The 23,351-nt window shown below is 38.8% G+C and overlaps 1 protein-coding gene across 8 annotated transcripts in view; it reads right to left on the reverse strand.

Annotated features, from left to right (window-relative positions):
* Positions 1-23,351, reverse strand: part of USP54 (ubiquitin specific peptidase 54) — a 159,333-nt gene that overhangs the window by 125,423 nt on the left and 10,559 nt on the right. For 2 of the 8 annotated variants that reach the window (XM_037130623.2, XM_037130624.2), the window contains exon 1: positions 10,740-10,865. The exons of the other annotated variants lie outside the window; for them this stretch is intronic. The gene's annotated coding sequence lies outside the window, so the exon portion shown is untranslated. Of the gene's footprint in view, positions 1-10,739; positions 10,866-23,351 lie in introns of those variants that run through there. 8 annotated transcript variants of the gene reach the window in all.

Here is a 23,351-nt window from a genome sequence, read left to right on the forward strand (position 1 = left end):
TTCCAGCCCCTTCTTGCCTGTAAGGTCTCTTTTGAGAAATCTGCTGACAGCCTGATGGGGACTCCTTTGTAGGTGACTGTCCCCTTAGCTCTTGCTGCTTCTAGGATTCTTTCCTTCATTTTAATTTTGGCTAATGTAATTATAATATGCCTTGGTGTGTTTCTTCTTGAGTCCAACTTTTTTGGTACTCTCTGGGCTTCTTGGATTTCTTGGAAGTCTATTTCCTTTGCCAGATTGGGGAAATTTTCTTTTATTATTTGTTCAAATAGTTTTTCCACTGGTGGTTGTGTCTTTCCCCCCTTCTGGTACCCCTATAATTCGGATATTGGAGCGTTTAAAGATGTCCTGGAGGTTCCTAAGACTCTCCTCATTTCTTTGAATTCTTGCTCCTTGACTCTTTTCTGCTTGTCCATTATTTGCTTTCTTCTGGACCCTTGCATTGATTTGAGTCCCAGTTTCCTTTTCATCTCTATGGGATTCCTGTGGAATTCCATTCATTTCCCCTTAATTTAGCCTCCATATGTTTCTCTAATTTGTGGCTGTAATCCACCAAATCTGTGAGAAAGGTGATGACCAGTGTTTTAAACTGTGCATCTGAGAGTTTTGCTATTTCTTCGTCATTTAGATTTATCTCTGGGGCTTTGAGTTCTGCCTGCGACATTTTTGGTCTGTTCTGGCCCTTTAAGTGGGACAAGCGGCGCCTTGGAGTCCCAGGTCGCTGGGTTGTGACGCTGTATGTGGGGGTGTGGTCAGAGCGGGAAATGGCCGCCGCCCCCGCCGCCGCCGGGCTGGTCCAACCGCTTACTCCCTCACTCTCGCGCAACCAGAGTCAATTCGTTGCCACCGCCTCCCCACTGTGTCGCTCCCCCGGTGGGCTGCTCGGCGGCTCACCAGGTCCAATCCTGGGTTTGGAACCCGCGTAACTGGATTCGCGCGCCAATTCCGCGCCGGTCCGACCGAGCCCTCCTTTGTAAGTCCTCACCGGACACTGGTTTCGCACCTTACCGGTCAGGCTGAAGAATTTGTTGTTAGCGGACTTCCGAAAAGTTCAGTTTTCCGTGTTCTGGTTGTGTTTTGTGATGCTAATATTTAGTTGTCCCTAAACTTGGTTGTGTGAGGAGGCAGGCACATCCAGCTAAACCTCCATCTTGGCGGAAGTCCCCTGGGAGAGCTTCTTAACATCCTAGAGCAATGTGTCAGTTGTATGTGAAATGACAAATGATGACATCCACAGAAAGCCACCACCTAATGACACTTAAAAGCAACTGTCTTTAACATCACAGGCACAACACTTTGAACAACACAGATATGCACAAACAGTTGAACTTAAAAATAGCTGTATTGGCTTTATGTAATAAGGGAAGACTTTTAACTTAACAAAATAAAATAAAATAAAATAATAAAATAATAAAATAATAAAATAAAATAAAATAATAAAATAAAATAAAATAAATAAAATAAAATAAAGACTAACAAAAACCTAATCCATTATTTCTCCTAGGAGCAATGATTCAATATTCATTAATTGTGTTTGCAGTAACATTATAGAATATACTACCACAAATAATGAGTGTAGTGTGTGTGTGTGTCTCAAATGAAAAGGTCAGAGATTATATACCATCATATCATATAGTTAATACAATCTTTGGTGAAAGAATTACAGGGTATTTAGGATTTTTTTTTATTTGTGTTTTTTTTAACAATAAAAATATTTTGTTATATGAAAAAAATTGAGTCACTTACAATATTTTAAAATGTGAACTATATTAATAAGCATTCTCAGGTAACCAAAGAAATGTAAAGCAAAAACAGAATATGAACAGTGATTCTTTTCAATGATTAAAAACATAAATCTATAGCTCTCCTCTTAACTACTTAACCTGGATCTTTTAAATGAAACCTCCTATGTGCATACTATGTATTATCTACATACAACTCCCTGATCAGTGAGACTATTCAAATACTAACAATTTGAATCTCACTCATTTACAATCACAGAATTTTAGAGTAGACTCTTTAGAGAGCATACAGTTATGTTTCTAACCTAATGCAAGAGGTTACGATCTTTTTTTTACCACCTTTTTTACAAATTGTCACCCGGCCTCTGACAGAATATATTCGAGGAAAGAGACCATGAGCCAATCTATAGTTTCCTCTTACATAACGCTTTCAAATATGTAAGACAAAACTTACATGTTCCCTTAATCATCTCTTTTCAGGCGAAATATTCTAGTACACCTGTAACTCATTGTAGTATACAACTTTATTCATGCCCTTTTGTAATCCCCTTTCTGAGTATGGGCTGAACCTTGTGACTTGCTTCTAATAAACAGAATACAGCAAAGATGATGGATGTCTCTTCCAAGATTAGGTTACAGACTCTGGCTTCCATTTTCTTCACTGTCATGAAAGCCAGTTGCCATGTTGTAAACTGCTCTATGTAGAGTCCCACAAAGCAAGGAAATGAAGGAGGCCACCAACCAACAAGCCAGCAAGGAACTGACTAGTCAACCTCAATCAACCAACACATGAGGAACTAAAACTGCCAATGACCATGTGAGAGAACCTGAAAGCAGATCCTCACCCAGTTAAGTCTTCAGATGAAATCGAAGCTCCAGCTACAACTTGATTGTAGCCTTTGAGACAGATACCTTGATTCCTGACCCATAGACACTATGAGTTAAAAAAATATTTGTTGTTTTAAATCACTAAATTTGGGGATAATTTGTTATGCAGCAAAAGATAACTAATACATCTATCAATTCACTTCTCATCATAGCCTAAAAATATTCTCACACATTAAATATAGAAATTTATATTCACATATATTAAATAGAGAAAAACTAGAAACATTTTAAATGTCCATCAAGGGGGGTAGATAAATACAATGTGATTTAGTCTTCAGATTTAATGCTGTGCATTATTTAAGTATAGATTAACCACATTTATTTCAATATTAGATTTCAACATAATATGAAAATAAAGTTATAGAACTACTCCTATAAATATTCAATTTACATAAAAATTATAAAACACATAAAGTACTATGATGTGTTACTTGTACATGCATTTTATATGTATATAAAGTTATAAAAATGCATTGCACATGTTTAAATTGTGGATTAAACACAGATTTACCTCTACTACCTCTTAAATTAAGTCTCCACTAAAAGTAAAAAAATACAAAGTATAAAAATCCACAAGGGCAAAGAAACTGGGAAAGAAAATGATTGCAGGTGTAGAATTTACACAAAATTTTGGAAGCCGAAAAGCAGATAAATGTGCAGTAACTGATTAACATACCAGAGATGGAGATGGAGGGTAAATGTTGGCAACCAAAAGCATGCATACTCCCACTAAAGAACCCAGGAAAGGCTCAGGAATTGGAGCTGTCTGCAGGTAGGAACGTGGGGCAGTACTTAAAAATGGTGCAATAATTTTAAAATGTGTTTAAGAAGCAGTTTGATGTTTCAGATTCTTTCAACCCAATACAGCCAGGTAAATGTCATTCCCCTATATCTGAAGACTGTAGGCTTACTTTCTGAAGAGTGTGGTGGGCCAAAGAGGGTGTGATTCTAAGACATCAAGCACAGGTAACCTGGGTAAGATGCCTTATTAAAAACAGGGCAACTTGCCCTAGCTGGTGTGGCTCTGTGGACTGAGTGCCTGCCTGCAAACCAAAGGATTGCTGGTTCAAGTTCCAGTCAGGGCACATGCCTAGGTTGCAGGTCAGGTCCCCAGTATAAGGGGGTGTGTAAGAGGCAACCACACACTGATGTTTTTCTCCCTCTCTTTCTCCCTCCCTTCCCCACTCTCTAAAAATAAATTTTAAAAATCTTTAAAAATAATAATAAATACATGGTGTTGAAAAAATTGGATACTTGCAAAAGAATGAAATTAGACCATCTCCTTTTTAAAAAGATATTATTTACTTATTTTCAGAAAGAGAGGAAGGGAGGGAGAAAAGGGGAGAAAGAAACATTGACATGTAAAAGAAATATCAATCGGTTGCCTCTCACATGCCCCCAATGACCCACAACCTAGGCATGTGCCCTGACAGAAAACTGAACCAGAAAGCTTTCAGTTCATAGGCTGGCCTGAAATCCGCCGAGCTACACCAGCCAGGGCTAGACCACCTTCTTACACCATACATAAGAAAAAACTCAAGATGGATTAAAGACTTAAATGTTAGACTCAAAGCCATAAAAATCAAAATCATAGGCAGTAAAACCTCAGACATTTCAGATATAGCAATATATTTTCTGATATATCTCCTCATGTAAGGCAAACAAAAGAAAAAAATAAACAAATGGGACCATATCAAACTAAAAACTTTTTGCAGAGCAGAGGAAACCATCCACAAAATGAAAAGAAAACCCACTGAATGGAAGAATATATTCACCAATGATACAACTGATAAGGGGTTAATATCCAAAATTTATAAAGAACTTGTAAAACTCAACACCAAAAAAACAAACAGTCCAATAAAAAAATGGGCAAAGGACCTGAACAGACACTTCTCCAAAGAGGATATACATATGCCCAACAGATACATGAAAAGATGCTCAATGTCACTAATTACCAAAGAAATACAAATTTCTCTGATATCCACAAGGAGATATCATCACTTCACACCTGTCAGAATGGCTATTATCAATAAATCAACAAACAGCAAGTGTTGGTAAGGATGTGGAAAAAAGGGAATCCTTGTGCACTGTTGGTTGGAATGAAGACTGGTGCAGCCACTATGGAAACAATATGGAGTTACCTCAAAAAATTAAAAATTGAACTGCCTTATGACCCAGAAATTCTGCTTGTGCAAATTTACCCAAGAAACCTGAAACACTAATTCAAAAGAATATATGCACCTCTATATTCACTGCAGCATTATTTACAATAGCCAAGATTTGGAAGCAGCCCAAGTGTCCATCAGTAGATGAGTAGACACAAAAGCTGTGATACATTTATACAATGTAAAAAAGAAGGAAACCTTACCTTTTGCAACAGTATGGATGGACCTAGCAGTATTATGCTAAGTGAAATAAGCCAGTCAAAGACAAGTATCATATTATTTCACTCACATGTGGAATATAATGAACAAAATTAATTAACATACAAAATAGAAGCAGGGTCATAGATATAGAGAGCAGACCCTCAAAGGGGAGGGGATTTGGGGGCTGGGTGAAAAAGGTGAAGGGATTAAGAAAAAAACTTCACAGATACAGACAATGGTACGTGATTACCAGAGGGAAAAGGTGGTGGGGGACGTAGCAGAGGGTAAAGGAGGGATAAATGGTGATGGAAGGAGACTTGACTTGGGGTGGTGAACACACAATGCAATATATAGATGATGTATTATAGAACTGTACACCTGAAGCTGATATAATTTTATTTCAGGAAGAAAAATCTTATAATCATTGTGTAATACTATATAGCTCAGGTTCAGTATTTGTAAAATATAAACAATAAATAATAATTTAATGCCCCTCCCAATTACAGAATTATATTGAGACTATAAGGGAGAAGACCTATATGCATTAAAGAGCCAAAACCATATTCTATGGCATTTATATATGTTTAATATCTTATACCAAGTGATAAATTATACTATTAGAAATATTTCGGGCAGGTGAATATCATTGCCTCAGAAGGTGGGGTAACTGCTATTTTTCCTTCTCTGCATATAACACTATTTGGCTCTGACCAGTGTGGTTCAGTTGGTTCAGCACCATCCTGCAAAGCAAAGGGTCACCACTGATTCCTGCTCAGGGCACGTGCCTGGGTTGCAGTTCGTCTCAGTCAGGGTCTTATGTGAGGCAACTGATTGAACATTCTCTCCTTCTCTTTCTCCCTCCCTCTCCCTCTCTCCTAAAATAAACAAATAAAATATTTATAACACTATTTGAATTTTTAAAACTATACACATTACTTCGATAAAATAAGATTTAATAATAGGGAGAGTGAAAAGGCTTTGGCTTTATCTACAGTGTCTTATTTCTGGGGGGGGGGACAGCTGTTAAAATGGTTAATTCTGGTAGGACTAGAAATATTTGTTATAGTATTTCTTTTGCAGTTTTAAAATTTCTCAACACTTCCTTCCCCAAATCCCAATAGATTCCTCTACAAATTGTTTTCAGACCATTTACAGTTCTGTCTGCCTCCCTTGGAATGCTCTCAACTTTGTCAGTGTCAACTGAAATAGCCAATATGCAAAATGTATTTCCAATCCAGTACAAAAATAAAGTGGAACTAATAGTTTTGTGACCTGGATAAACTCCTGGTAATATAGCTGAACGTATTTTTAGCAGCCACATTGCACAGGCAGTTCCTGCTACATTTATGGTTAACCAAAATTCCCAGATATTTTTCATATAAATTGCTGCCCAACCATCTCTTTCTCATACTGTTTTTGAGCATTTTAGGCTTTAAATTTAAACATAGGCTTATCCTTGTTAAATTTCATTTCAATTTGAGCCCATGATTTCATCCATTGATATAATTTTAAGGCTCTACTCATCATCTGTCATATTAACTACTCTGGCAGCTTTGCAAATTACATACCTGATTAACATTTTAAAAAATTTCTACTCTATCCAAAGTCCAAAAATAGGACTTCCGCCAAGATGGAGGCATAGGTGGATGTGCCGTGCCTTCTCACACAACCAAGTTTAGAGACAACTAAATATTAGCAACAGAAAACACAGCCAGAACACGGAAAATTGAACTTTTCGGAAGTCCGTTAACAACAAATTCTTCAGCCTGACCAGTAAGGGGCAAAACCAGCGGCTGGTGAAGCGGGGTTGCACAGGAAAACTCGGTCAGACGGACTCAGGCGCGGGGAATCCAGGCCGCGGAATCCAGGCGCAGGGTTGGACCTAGTGAGCAACAGCAAGCGACCAGGCGAGCGACCTTGGGGGAGACAGCGGGGGACCGGGGCTGCGTGTTGACTGTGGTCGCGCATTTGTGCGCGGGTGGACAGGCGAGGGAGTGAGCGGCTGGACCGGGGCCCAGCGGGACCCCGCGGCAAGCGGCAGTGGAGAGCGCCGCCATTTCCCTGCTCTGACCCCACCTCCACATACAGCGTCATAACCCAGCGACTCTGAGTGGCCCTGCCCTGGTGAACCACCTAAGGCACTGCTCCTCACCCAGCAGTGAGAAACAGCAGAGGGGGTCGCCATTTCCCCGCTCGGACCACGCCCCCACATACAGCGTCACAACCCAGCGACCTGGGAGTCAAAGACCCGCTTCTCACACTTAAAGGGCGTGAACAGACCAAAAATGGTGCAAGAAGATCTCAAAGCCCCAGAGCCTATAGATCTAAGCGATGAAGAAATAGCAAAACTCTCAGACGCACAGTTTAAAACACTGGTCATCAGGATCCTCACAGAACTGGTTGATTATACCGACAAATTAGAGAATCATATGAAGGCGAAACTAATTGAAATGAATGGAATTCCACAGGAAACCCATAGCGTTGAAAAGGAAACTGGGACTCAAATCAATGGAGTGGACCAGAAGAAAGCAAATAATGGCCAAACAAAAAAGAGTCAGGAAGCAAGAATTCAAAGAAATGAGGAGAGTCTTAGGAACCTCCAGGACATCTTTAAACGCTCCAACATCCGAATTATAGGGGTACCAGAAGGGGGAAAGGCACAGCCACCAGTGGTAAACTTATTTGAACAAATAATAAAGGAGAATTTCCCCAATCTGGCAAAGGAAATAGACTTCCAGGAAATCCAGGAAGCTCAGAGAGTACCAAAGAAGTTGGATCCAAGAAGGAACACACCAAGGCACATCATCATTACATTAGCCAAGATTAAAATGAAGGAGAGAATCCTAGAAGCAGCAAGAGCTAAGGGGACAGTCACCTACAAAGGAGTTCCCATCAGACTGTCAGCAGATTTCTCAAAAGAGACCTTCCAGGCAAGAAGGGGCTGGAAAGAGGTATTCCAAGTCATGAAATCCAAAGACCTACAACCAAGATTGCTCTATCCAGCAAAACTTTCATTTAGAATGGAAGGACAGATAAAGTGCTTCTCACATAAGATCAAATTCAAGGAGTTCATCATCACCAAGCCCTTATTATATGAAATGTTAAAGGGACTTATCTAAGAAAAAGAAGTTAAAGAAACATGAACAGTGAAAGGACAACAAACTCACAGTTATTAACAACCACACCTAAAACAAAGACAAACTAAAAGGACAGCTAGATCAGGAGTGGAAACACAGAAATGAAGATCTCAAGGAGGATTAGCAACAGGGGAGTGGGAGGAGGAGAAGGGGGGAGAAGGTACAGAAAATAAGTAGCATAGACAGTAGATAGAAAATAGATGGGGGGGCAAGAATAGCATGGGAAATATAGAATCTAAAGGACTTGAGACACATGGTCATAAACTAAAGGGGGGGTAATGGTGGGGATGTGGGGGTAGGGTGGAGGGGAATGAAAGGGGGAATAGAAAAACTGTAACAGCATAATCAATAAAAAAATTTAAAAAAAAAAACAAAGTCCAAAAATAATCCACCAGAAACTTTCCTAGTAAAATCAAGAGTATTAGTGGGTACAGTTATTCAATCTTTTACACATTCTTTTAATCAACCGAACTATATTTTATTACATATCAGCCACAGGTATATCATGAAAAAATATGAAACTGTAGGATTATGTCTATAACTAGAGCAATCCCCTGATCTACTAACCTCATAATTCTAAATAGAAATAGAAGTGCGGGATTCAAGAATAGAAAGAGAAAGAAGCTGTTACGATAAATCAACCCATGCCAACTTTTTGTTTAATACTCCATTATCGCCTGTTTGATCATTGGTAACTGAATTTTCTCAGTAGCTAATATCAATTTTTACAGGTCTATAGTTTTCCAGCTACTTTCCTCATTTAGTACATCAGAACATTTGTCTCTATCTGGTTTGTATGATTACTCAAATATTAAAACTGTGATTCTGAGATCATTAGTTAATTCAACACTCTGAATTGAGCTGAGCCTTAAGATATAAATTCCTTTTTAAATATTCAGCTGTACCATACTGGTCTATAATTTCTAGTTTACAATTTGCTATGCACTTTCTGGTTTGAAAATTATTGTTCTTGCTGCTAATAATAATGTACACAGTACTTTTTTTAAACCCTCACCCAAGAATTTTTTATTCATTTTAGAGAGAGAGGAAGGAGAGGAGAGAGAGAGCAAGTGAGTAAGAGTGAGAAGAATCTCACACTGATGAGAGAGTAACATCAGTTGTTTGTCTCCTGCACACACCCTGACTAGGGATCAAATCCTCAACCTAGGCATGTGCCCTGACCAGGGATCGAACCCACAACCTTTTGGTACATGGGACAACACTCCAACCAACTCAGCCACCCAGCCAGGGCCATAGTAGTTATTTTTTTAAAGAACTTTGTAATTCTTTTTTTTTTTAAGGTTTTATTTATCTTTAGAGGGGAAGGAGAGAGGGAGAGAAATATCAATGTATGGTTGCCTCTCATGTGTCCCCTACTGGGAACTGGCCTGCAACCCAGGCATGTGCCCTGACTGGGAACCGAACCACGATCCCCTGGTTCGCAGGCCCGCACTCAATCCACTGAGCCACACCAGCCAGGGCTGAACTTTGTAATTCTTTTAAAAGTTCCATAAATAGGTTGGACAAAAATTAATATACCAGCCTTGGCTAGTGTGACTCAATTGGAACATCATCCTGTAAACTGAAAGGTCGCAGTTTGATTCCCAGCCAGGGTACATACCTAGGTTGCAGGTTCCCTCCCTGATGCAGACAGGGAAACTAATCGATGTTTCTTTCTTGCCCTAATGTTTCTCCCCCTCTCTCTCCTCCTCCTCCCTTCCCCTCTCTCTAAAATCAATAAGCACGTCCTCAGTATATTAAAAAATTAACACACCATTATCTCATTTTATATATAAGGAAACTGAAACACAGAGATTAAAATTATTTGCCCACGGTCAGAGAGCTACAATGAACTAAAATCTCCTATTGTAGTCTAGGGCTCTTTTCATAAAGCCATATGGATCTCTAATACAAAACTACTGAAGATGGAACATAAAATCTCATGCATAAAAACTGATTTTTCTATTAGTGATTGACAGGTACTAAAGAAATGGGCGTGGCATAAAAGAGCAAAAAGATTCTATGGTGAAAATGTTCTGTAACTTTACTGTATCAACGTTAACATCCTGATTGTAATAATTACACTACAGTTTTGCAAGATGTTACAGAGTTAGAGGTCTCTATAACTGTGTGAACCTAGATTTATCCCAAAATAAAAGTTAAATAAAAATAAGTAATTGGTTTTCTTTATAAATCTAATTTTATTTTAAAGAGGCTTACTTAAAGTGAATAGTTTAGGCAAATTAAAATAAAACAAAATAGAATCATGCATAGGGCTCTGAAAGCAGCCCAATGGACTTCAAAAGTAGAATAAATCCCATCAACTAAAGGCTCAAAAAAAAAAAAAGCCGTAAGATCCTTGGAAAATGAAAAAGAGAGCCCAGGATTCTTATTTTCCAAAACAGTAAAACCAAACAAGACACTGAAGGAAAGAAATTATTAAGTCACCACCAAAAGAATCACTAGAATAAAGTCAGAAGCACCAAGCTTTCCTCAACCCTTCACTTCAGTTCTCAACGGAAACACTGAATGTGCATGTGTGTCACCTTCAGCCTGATATTCACAGCCACACATTTCAAGAGTCCCAAAATAGCTTTTTTGCTACTCACAAAGTACTCGAGGCTTCAACAACTTCCTGCTTCTCCAGCTGCAGGACTTGCAATTAGGAAAACACTCACTCAGCATCTACAGCAGGTCTGGTAAGAAGCATGAGCTCATCCCTTCAGATGCGCACCTGATTCTCAGGAAGGTGCTTCTGCAGCAAGCAGGTTTTTATGTATTTAAAGTGACGCCCACAACCTGTGCAACCACTTGTCCAGAGCCAGAACAAGTCCTTCCCTGTACACGCCTAGTGCCATATAATCATTTCCTGCTCTAGCCACTTCACACAGTCACCAAGTTCAGGTGTCAGTGGCTGCAGCAGCAGCTGCTGCTGCTTCCATAATAACCTCTCTAGAAACGGATTTCATTTTCAGCTATAAAAAAGCTCAAATCCGCCACTACTATCCTGTGAACATAGCACTGTTTGTTTCAACAGCTCCTTGCCCAAAGTCAGACCTTACCAGACTCACCCTTTTTCAGAATTTACGATTCATTTTCCTAAACCAGGAACAGAAGGCTTCTAGATCTCTCTTATTGTTTGTCCTGCTGCTAGTGTCTCAACCCAGCCAGCTAAATGTGCCCTATGTAGTTAGAGCTAAATGCTGCAAATTCGTTTGCCTCTCAGTTTCACTACTTCTAAGCCATTTACTCTACCACAGTCACCTATTTATTGGTAAAGTACTTAATAATTCTAACCCAAAAGATATATAAACTTCATTTCAAATGATATAATACTGGTACTAAATATCTTCAATCAAAAGTATCTGTGTAGCAAACAGTCATACAACAAATATTTCTGTGCACCTATTACGTACAACTCTGACAGAGTGCTGAATTGGACTTCAAACTAAACTAAATAAAATAAAATCTGAGAAAGAACCCTTCCCACCTTAGCCTTCCTCAGGACACTTCTGCAGTGTTTTTACTTCTTCCATACACTGCACTAAACTTCTAATACAATAAGAAGGTGGCTAAGGAGTACAAACTAGTCAAGAGAAACACTTATATTCCTTAATGGTTACCTTAGAGAGATGGCGAAGGACCTGCAATCAAGAAAGGGAAACCTGGGACTTCCGCCAAGATGGAGGTATAGGTGGATGTGCCGTGCCTTCTCACACAACCAAGTTTAGGGACAACTAAATATTAGCATCAGAAAACACAACCAGAACACGGAAAATTGAACTTTTCGGAAGTCCGTTAACAACAAATTCTTCAGCCCGACCGGTAAGGGGCGAAACCGGCATCTCGTGAGGGGTTGCACAGGAGGACTGGGTCGGACCCGGGCGCGGAATCCAGACGCGCGAATCCAGACGCACGGGTTCCAGGCGCAGGGTTGGACCTAGTGGGCGACTGAGCAACCCACCGGGTGAGCGACTGCAGAGGAGACAGTGGGGAGGCGGTGCTTCGTGTTGACTGCGGTTGCCTGTTTGCGGGCGAGCGGACAGGCGAGGGAGTGGGCGGTTGGACCAGGCCCCGGCGGTCCCCGTGGCAAGCGGCAGTAGAGGGCGCCGCCATTTCCCCGCTCTGACCACGCCCCCAAATACAGCGTCACAACCCAGCGACCTGGGAGTCCAAGGCGCCGCTTCTCACATTTAAAGGGACAGAACAGACCAAAAATGTCGCAGGAAGACCTCAAAGCCCCAGAGATAAATCTAAGCCACGAAGAAATAGCAAAACTCTCAGACACACAGTTTAAAACACTGGTCATCAGGATCCTCACAGATCTGGTTGATTATAGCCACAAATTAGAGAATCATATGAAGGCTAAACTAATGGAAATGAATGGAATTCCACAGGAAACCCATAGCGTTGAAAAGGAAACTGGGACTCAAATCAATGGAGTGGACCAGAAGAAAGCAAATAATGGCCAAACAGAAAAGAGTCAAGGAGCAAGAATTCAAAGAAATGAGGAGAGTCTTAGGAACCTCCAGGACATCTTTAAACGCTCCAATATCCGAATTATAGGGGTACCAGAAGGGGGAAAGACACAACCACCAGTGGAAAAATTATTTGAACAAATAATAAAAGAAAATTTCCCCAATCTGGCAAAGGAAATAGACTTCCAAGAAATCCAAGAAGCTCAGAGAGTACCAAAAAAGTTGGACTCAAGAAGAAACACACCAAGGCATATCATAATTACATTAGCCAAAATTAAAATGAAGGAGAGAATCCTAGAAGCAGCAAGAGCTAAGGGGACAATCACCTACAAAGGAGTCCCCATCAGACTGTCAGCAGATTTCTCAAAAGAGACCTTACAGGCAAGAAGGGGCTGGAAAGAAATATTCCAAGTCATGAAATCTAAAGACTTACAACCAAGATTGCTCTATCCAGCAAAACTTTCATTTAGAATGGAAGGACAGATAAGGTGCTTCTCAGATAAGATCAAATTCAAGGAGTTCATCATCACCAAGCCCTTACTATATGAAATGTTAAAGGGACTTACCTAAGAAAAAGAAGATAAAAAAGATGAACAGTGAAAGGACAGCAAGCTCACAGTTATTAAGAACCACACCTAAAACAAAAGCAAACTAAAAGGATAGCTAGATCAGGAGCAGAACCATAGAAATGAAGATCACAAAGAGGGTTAGCAACAGGGGAGTGGGAGGAGGGGAAGGAGGGAGAAGGTACAGAAAATAAGTAGCATAGACAGTAGATAGAAAATAGATAGGGGGGGGGAAAGAATAGCAGGGGAAATACAGAACCTAAAGGACTTGAGACACATGGACATAAACTAAAGGGGGGTAATGGTGGGGATGGGGGGGCAGGGTGGAGGGGAATGAAGGGGGGAATAGAACAACTGTAACAGCATAATCAATTTTTAAAAAATAAAAAATAAATAAATAAATAAATAGACAATTAAATAAATAAATAAATAAAATAAAATAAAAAAAGAAAGGGAAACCTAGGGTCTTTCAACTAATTTAGTATTGTTTAGTGTCCTGGATAGTGACTACAAGAAAGTTTACTGTATTATTCTTTTTAAATGTCTTAAATAATAATAATAATAATATTTTAAAAACAAAAAAGTGGAATTTCTGTGATTCAAAGACAATCAACAGAGTGAAAAGGCAACAGAGTGGGGAAAATATTTGTCAATCATTTATTTGATAGGGAGTTAATATCCAAAATATATTAAAAACTACACCTTAACATCAACCAATTTAGAAGTTCGAAAAGAACTTGAATGAACTTTTCTCCAAAGAAGATATATGAATGTCCAATAAGCACATGAAAAGATGCTCAACATCACAAGTCATTAGGGAAAAGCAAATCAAAACCACAATGAGATACTGTTTCATATCCAGTAGGATGGCTATTATTAAAAAGACAGAAAATAACAATTGTTGATGAGGATGGAGAAATTGGAACACTTGTGCACTGCCAGTGGGATTGTAAAATGGTGTAGCCATTATGGAAAATAGTATGGCAATTCCTAAAAAGTTTAAAATATTATCCAGCAATTCCACTTCTGGGTATATATTCAAAGGAATCTAAAGCCGGGGCCTCAAAGAGATCATGGTGCACCCTCTTCATAACAGCATTTTCACAACAGCCAAAAGATGAAAGCAACCCAAGTGAATGGATAAGCAAAATGTGAGATATAAATCTAAATATATATATATGTACATATACATATTCACACAGTGAAATATTTATTCAGCCTTAAGAATTCAGCCTTATTTATTCTTTTTAAGAATTTTCTTAAGAAGAAATGTGTATACATGCTACAACACAGGTAAACCTGGTGGACATTACACTAAGTGAAATAGACATACACCAAAGGACAAACACGCTGTGATTCCATTTATATCAGGTACTAAGAACAGTCAAATTCAGAGACAGACAGTAGAATGGTAATTACCAGCAACTGGGGGAGGAAGGAAAAGAGTGTTGTTTAATGGGTACAGAATTTCAGTTTTGTGAGATGAAAAGAGTTCTGGAGATTGTTTATCAATAACATGAGGGTATTTAATAATACTGAACTGTACATTTAAAATTGGTTAAGGTGGTAAAATTTATTTTGTGTATTCTACCATAATTTAAAATCAAAACAGGTCTTTGCCTGATGAATGTTAAGATATTAAGTAAGAAAAACTCTAAATTCAAATTCAGTCTGCTGCTTTTCTCCTCTTTGAAAAACAATTTGAATGTTACTGGTGATAATTCTTGAAAAATAATCATGTGCCATAGGCAATAGGCAAATTCATTACTCTGATCAGTTTCATACAAATAAAGAACCTAATATATTGAAGGCAGCAAATGTACTTCTACAAAAGTATAAAATAAATATCATTACTAAGTTCTGATGGCAGTAAAACGACTTAGCCTTAATAACACCTAAATATTAAGGATGGTGGCTTAGAAATTAAATAGTTATTATTTGTTATCTCCTTTATAAAGTTAGAAATCTGCATTAAATTATATTAGCCCCATTCCTGAGGCTTATTCACAAGGGTGGAGATGAGAAAACTATAATTAACTAATAAATAATCCTTAAAGGAAGAAATGTGCTTCACTGGGTTGCTGTATGGATTAAATGGGCTATTTCATGCAAAGCACTGAGCACAATGATTGGCACATGGAATTGCTCAACAAAACATTCAAACTCTCTGCGTACAGTTTTCTCACATCCCCATATTTCCCCTTGAACCAACATAATCAAAATGAGTTTGCTATTTTTAAGATAAACATGAACAGTATTTGAAATAACTATATATAGTTCATAAAGTGATTTTGAATCACCATAGTTTATTACTTAATGGTTGAATGAAGGAAAAATAAAACTAAAATCTGAATGCCTACTACATGACAGCTATTGCGCTAAGAATTAACATCTATTATTACACTTAATTTGCTCAGGTAGTATATTATAATCCTAATTTCACAGATAAGGGAACTGAGATTCAGAAATATTTAATAATTTGCTCAGTTTTCCACAGTAATATAAAATTGACGGGTTGAGATTTGAATTCTATCCAGCCCCAAAACTCATATTCTTATCACTAAAACTACCTTAGGCCCTGTGGAAGGTAATTTCTCATTCTTGTGTTCAATTATTCATTGACTGACTCTCATTTAATCAAACAATTCAAAGCTACCAGGCAAACTGTACTGTTAATGATATAATGTATACAGCAGCCTCTGCCCTCATAGCCTAGAAGGCGTATGTGTCTGAGGAGACAGAGGGATGAATGAGCACCAATCAACCACGATACAATCGAATAAGAGCCCGAGAATAGTAGAATAAGCAGGAAACATGGAGGGTGAATACTAGATTAGGAAAATCTAAAAAATCATTGCAGAAGAATTACCATTTCAGCTAAATTTTTTTAAAGTGGTTTTACAACTTGATAAAAAGTATCTACACAAAAACCTACAGCTAACATTACACTTAATGGTGAAATACTAAATGCAAGCCCTGGCCAGGTAGCTCAATTGAGTAGAGTGTTGTCCTGATACACCAAGGTTACAGGTTCAGTCCTGGTCAGAGCACGTACAAGACTCAACTCCTTCCTCTCGCTCTAAAATCAATCAATAGATAAAAATTTTAAATGAAGAAATACTAAATGGCCCATCACCCAAGGGTAAGGCACAAAGCAAGGATTTCTGCTCTTACTACTCTTATTCAACCACAGTATTAAAAGTTCTAAGCACTGTAATAGGTAAGAAAGAGAAATAAAAAGCATATGGATTGAAAAGGGAGAAATAAAACTATCTCTACTTGCAAATGATATGCTTGTCTGCATAGAAAATCTCAAGGAATCTACAAAACAAACTCCCAGAAGTAATAATAACAAATTGCAGGATATAAAATAAACACACAAAAATCAATCACATTTCTATATACTTAATAATAAACAGAAACCAAAATGTAAAACACATTACCATTTACAATCACTCCAAAAAAATTAAATGCTTAAGTATACAATTATCAAAACATATTTGGGGTCTGTATGCTGCATATTATGAAATGCTGAAAAAAGTCGAAGATCTAAACAAACAAAGAGGATTTGAAGATTTAGCATGATAAAAATGTCAATTCTCCCAAAATTGATCTGTAGGTTTAATGTAATTCAAGCCCAGCAAGGCTTTTTGTAGACACGGACAAGATTATTCTAAAACTTACATAGAATGGTACAAATTCTAGAACTGTTAACCCAATCTTGACAAAGAAAAATAAATGGGAAGAATTACTTTATCCAATATTAAAGCTTACTACATAGTTAAAGTTATCAAAACAGTGTGATAATGGCAGAGAGATAGACACACCAATTACTAGAACAAAGAATAGAGAATCCAAAATTAAACCCACATATATTCTTAAATGATTTTTGACAAAGATGCAAAAGCAATTTGATGGAGAAAGGAAAAGTTTTTCAATACATACTGATAGAGCATTTGGACATACATAGATAAAAAACTGAACTCAAGTTCAGACTAAGATGGAGGCACAACCAAAAGAAGGACAACAATTTAAAAACAATAATCAACTAGAACTGCCACTATATCAAGCTGCATGGAACTCTGACAACCAAGCAGTTAAAGAAACATTCATCCAGACCAGTAGGAGGGGTGGAGATGGGCAGCCAGGTGGGCAGAGAGGACCTGTGGCAAGGTGGTAGATGTGTGGGCGAGGAGGGGCTGGATGACCGGGAAAATTGGGAAAACCGGAAAGTAAAGATTCAAAATAGTAGCTGTAAAATACTGTGGGGGTTGCAAAGGCAGGAGAAACTCCCAGTCTCGCAGGAGAGTTCGTTAGAGTGGAGCAAGGGAGCAGCCGGCATTGCTCCTTCTCTCACCCTTCCCCCACACATTGCAGCACAGTGCCACATTGCAGCAAAGAGGGTTGTCCCACCCTGGCCACTGCCTAAGGCTCTGCCCCTTACAATGTAACAGGTGCACCAAGACAAAGAAATATGGAGCAAATGAAAGAACAGATCAAAACTCCAGAAAAAGGGCTAAGCAATGAGGAGACAGACAACCTATCTGATGCAGAGTTCAAAACACTGGTAATCAGGTGTGCCAGCCACGATGGAGGCACGAGCAGACACGCTTTGCTTCCTTGCACGACCAAAAGAAGGACAACAACCAATTTAAAAACAAAGAACAACCATAACTGCCAGAAAAACATTTGCATGGAAGTCCAACAACCAAGGAGTTAAAGAAACATTCATCTAGATGGTAGAGGGATGAAGACAGGTAGCCAAGAGGAGAGGATGCACGGCAAGGCAGCAGCTGGTGGACCACAAGGGTGATCCCACATTCACATGGACAGGCCTGGAGGAACAACAGGGAGTAAGACAGACTGGAAAACCCAGGGTTTCAGTGAGGGAAACTAAAGACTCAAAACCCCAGGCTAAAAAAGAAATCTATAGGGGCAGCAGGAGAAACTCCAGCTTCACAGGAGAGTTCATTGGAGAGACCCACAGGATCCTAAAACATACATACACACACCCACCTAGAAATCAGCAACTGAAAGGGCACGATCTGCTTGTGGGAGTGAGGGAAGTGACAGAAAGTGGGACAATAGCAGAGCAAATGGCAATGTGCCCTCTCTGACCCCTCCCTCATAGACAGTGCCACAACACAGCAAAGGAGGTTGACCACCCTGGCAAATACCTAAGGCTCCACCTCTTACCGTGACAGGTGTGCTGAGACAAAGAAATACGGACCAAATGAAAGAACAGATCAAAACTTCAGAAAAAGAGCTAAGTGATAAGGAGAGAGCCAACCTATCTAATGCAGAGTTCAAAACACTGGTAATCAGGATGCTCACAGGACTGATTGAGCTCAGTCACAAAATGAGGGAAGAAATGAAGGCTACACAGAGTGAAATAAAGCAAAATATATAGGGAACCAACAGTGATGGGAAGGAAACTGGGACTCAAATCAATAATTTAGAACAAAAGGAAGAAATAAGCATCCAACTAGAACAGAATGAAGAAACAAGAATTTTTTTTAATGAGGAGAGGCTTAGGAACCTCTAGGACAACTTTAAACATTCCAACACCTGAATCATGGGAGTGCCAGAAGAAGAAGAGGAAGAGCAAAATACTGAAAACTTATCTGAACAAATAATGAAGGAGAACTTCCCCAATCTGGCAAAGGAAATAGACTTCCAGAAAGTCCAGGAAACTCAGAGAGTCCCAAAGAAATGGGGGACCCAAGGAGGAACACACCAAGGCACATCATAATTAAGTTACCCAAGATTAAAGATCTTAAAAGCAGCAAGAGGAAAGGAGAGAAGTACCTACAAAGGAGTTCCCATAAGGCTGTCGGCTGATTTCTCAAAAGAACTGGAAAGAAGAATTCAAAGTCATGAAAGGCAAGGACCAACATCCAAGATTACTCTATCCAGCAAAACTAGCACTTAGAATGGAAGGGCACATAAAGTGCTTCCCAGATAAGGTCAAGTTAAAGGAGTTCATCATCACCAAACCCTTATTATATGAAATGTTAAAGGGACTTGTCTGACAAAAAGAAGGTGATCAACTATATGGACAGTAAAATGACAAAACCAACTCACAACTATCAACAACTGAACCTAAAAACAAAAACTGAGCAAACAACTAGAACAGGAACAGAATCAGAGAAATGGAGATCACATGGAGGATTATCAGTGGGGAGGGGGAAAATGAGGGGAAATGGTACAGGGAATAAGAAGTATAGATGGTAGGCATAAAATAGACAGGGGGAGGGTGGTTAAGAATTGTATAGGAAATGGAGAAGCCAAAGAACTTACATGTACAACTCATGGACATGAACTAAGGGGGGGTGGCAGGAATATTGAAGGGTGGGGGGGATGCAGGGCAGAGAGGGCATAAAGGGGAAAAACCTGAGACAACTGTAACAGCATAATCAATAGAATATGCTTAAAAAAGTAAAGAAGAATTGAACTCTATTTTCTTTCAAGTTGTGTTTATTTCTTTTCTGAAGTCAATTTAAACTTCACTCCTCAAGCAAAAATAAAACTGAAATGATCACAGACTTTATATGTAAGACAAAAAACTTTTTAAAAATGTTTGGGCTCTAGAGTTAAACAAAGAGTTCTTAGATTTGCTACCCAAAGCATGATTCATAAGAGGAAACTGATAAATTATATCTCATCAATATTAAAAACTTTTATTCTATAAAAGCCCAGGTGAAAGGACGAAAAGATAAGCTACAGACTGGAAAAAATAAATATTAAAAATATCCAAACCATATATTCAACAAAAGGACTAGTACCTAGAATATATAAAGATCTCTCATTTGAAGGCACATAAGACATGAAGAGACCTTTTACCAAATAGGATTTACACACAGCAAATAGGCACACAAAGATGTTCAATGTCATCAGCCAGTAGGGAAATCAAAACTGCAATGCACCATCACTACACATCTATCAGAACAGCTAACACACAAAGTAGTGACAATGCCAAATGAGGGTGAGGGGTTCAAAGAACCCGGATCACTGATATATTGCTGATGGGAATGTAAAATGTACTGCCATTCTAGAAAATAGTTTGACAGTTTCTTAAAAAACTAAACATACAACTCCTAAACATGTATCCTAGAGAAATGAAAATGAATATTCACATAAAACTTGTACATGAATGTTCATAGTAGCTATATTTGTAACAGGCAAAAACTGAAATCAGCGAAGATGTTCTTCAACAGATGAGTGTTTAACAAATGGTAGTATATCATTACCATATAGTACTCAGAAATAAAAGAAACAAACTACCCATACATGCAGAAACTTGAATAAATCTCCAAGAAACGATACTGAATGAAAAAAGCAACACTAAAAAGTTATATACTATATGATTCCATTTACATTTTTGAAGAGATAAAGTTTTAGAGAGAGAGGACAGATCAGTGGTTGCCAGGGATGGTGGTATCTATGGAGCAATACTCAAGATCCTTGTGGTTTGAGAAATGTTCAGTATTTTCACTACAGTAATGGATACATGAACCTATACATGTAAAAAAAGTCATACAGAACACACACATCCTGAATATTAGTAAAACTGGGGAAATCTGAATAAGATCAGTGGTATGTCTCAAGGTCAATACCCTGGTTATAACATTATACTGCAGCTTTGCAAAATGTTACCATTTTAGGAAATGGGACAAAATACACAAGAGATCTCTCTATATTATTCTTACAACTGCATATGAATCTACAATTAACTCAATACAAATTTTAATTAAAAAATTATGGTGCCCTAACAGGTGTGGCTCAGTGGCTTGGGTGTCATCCTGCAAACCAAAAGGTCTCTGATTCAATTCCCATTCAGGGCACATGACTGGATAGCAGGTTTGGTCTCCAGCCAGGGACTTGTGGGAGGCGACCCATCCATGTTTCTCCTGCACATTAATGTTTCTCTCCCTTTCTTTCTCCCTTCCCTCCCCTCTCTCTAAAAATAAATAAAATCTTTAAAAAATATATCTGGGCCCTGGCATACAAAAGGCAACCAATCAATATTGCTCTCTCACATTGATGTTTCTCTCAAGTCAGTACACATATTGTCATGTGAGGATTAAAGAAATAAAAATAAATAAATAACATCTTATTTATTTCTTTAGAAGTATATACATGACAAGAACTGTCCAGAAAGTATCCATCCAAGTAATATGAAAAAGAGAGACATTTATTGGAGAAGATATAAGCTATGAGAAGCATTGTACACAAGACAATGACAGCTCTGTTCCCTTCAAAGTAGGCACCTTGGGATCTCACACAGTTCTCCCAATCGCCATCAGCTGTCCTGTCATATTTTCCTGAATCTCATCCACAGTCTGAAATCTCTTCCCTTTCAAAGGTGATTTTAGTGTTGGGAAAAGCCAGAAGTTGCAGGGTGCCAAATCTGGCCTGTAAGGGGCCTGAGTCACCTGAGTGACATGTTCTGCAAGAAAAACTACACAAGACATGATACATGATCAGGTATGTTGTTTTAATGAAGCTGCTAATCACCAGTTGCCCATAGCTGCAGCCTTCTGAATCATCCAAATTTTTTCTACAGAGAAATGTTCAAGCTTAATGCAAAACTTTATATCTGTTGGTTTGCTCACTTAGTAATTTTGAATGCAATGGCCACACAGTAGACATGCTCACTCAATGGCATCTACCACCCCTGCTGACTAGTTGAAGTCATCATTGTTCATACATACACATTCCAGTCCACTCTACGTCAATGTCACACAAGCAGTTCTTGTTATATTAACAATGCTTGGGCTTTTTCTGGACAGACTATATATATATATATATATATATATATATAGTATGTGTGTGTGTGTGTGTGTGTGTGTGTGTGTGTGTGTGTGTGTGTGTGTATGAGCCCTGAGGCCCTGGCCAGGTGCTCAGTTGGTCAGAACACAGTCCCAATACATCAAGGTTGTGGGTTTGATCTCAGGTCAGGGTACATAGAAGAATCAAGCAATGCCATGCAAATAGAACAGCTCAAGAGGATCCTACTGCACCTGGAGAAAGAGCTGGCCCAGACCTGGGCAGAGGGGGCAGACCCAGAAGTACGAGGCTCTGCTGAACATCAAGGTCAAGGTGGAATCTGAATCGCCACCTACCACTGCCTTCTTGCCGATGCCCTGGACAAGAGCCACCACCTGCAGGACTGTGGACGACAAAGTGGTGTCTGAGGTCAACGACACCAAAGTTCTGAGTTGTTAAAGTCAGTAGAAGTAGGGTATCCCTTGAGGGGTGGGAGGCCAATAAAAAGGTCAGAGATCATTGAATAAAAATTTTTTAAAAAGCAACAGCAACCAATAAATGCACAACTAAGTGGAACAACATATCAACGTTTCTCTCTTTCTCCCCTTCCTCTCTTTCAAATCAATAATAAAAAATGTGAATATAAGTAACTTGCCTATGATCACAAAGAGGCTTAGCTGACATTCAAACCTAAGTCTTGACACTTAGCTCTATGCCTTCACCCAGTATAGTTACAAGTAACTTTAAGAATTACTTCCAAAGCACTAAACAACAATAACAAAAAAGCAGTTACTAATACTAGGAAAAACAAAATTTGTGTAAGAAACGAAATGTATTAATTACTACATGACTTAGTTACGAAGAATACTTACAAAGTCATGTACAATGAAATACAGAGGTATTACCTTTCTATGCTGCAGTAACAAACTACCACAAATTTAGTGGCTTAAAACAACACCCATTTTTTACCTTACACTTCCATAGGTTAGAAGTCCCATATGCTCTCACAGACTAAAATCGTGGGGCTGGTAATGTTAATGAACAGAAAGAGTTCATCCATGCAGCCCCAGCAGAGCCAAACACTAAACATTGCGAATTGTAGTGGAGAAATTTTGGCTATTTTATTATGAATAGTGCCACCCAGGAGAATTGGGAAGCTGCTCAAAAGCCTGAACTTCCCTGAGGTCCGAGAGGCTACAGATTATATAGGGCAAAATCACAAGATACTGTGGGTTAGGGGCTTCGGGTCGTGCTCGGAGTTGATTGGTTGGAGTGAGGTAAAGGTAATAAAGGTAACAAAACGTTTCATCAGGTCTTGAGGACAGTGCAGAGGCCTTTTCAGATGTCCCAATGACTGGTCTCATGAGAAAGTAGCCTGGGGGTTGGTTGTTCCACTTTGGGGCTCAGG

Source organism: Artibeus jamaicensis, unplaced genomic scaffold (assembly GCF_021234435.1).
Source record: "Artibeus jamaicensis isolate MK-2021 breed Jamaican fruit bat unplaced genomic scaffold, CSHL_Jam_final contig_332, whole genome shotgun sequence".
NCBI lineage: Eukaryota > Metazoa > Chordata > Mammalia > Chiroptera > Phyllostomidae > Artibeus > Artibeus jamaicensis.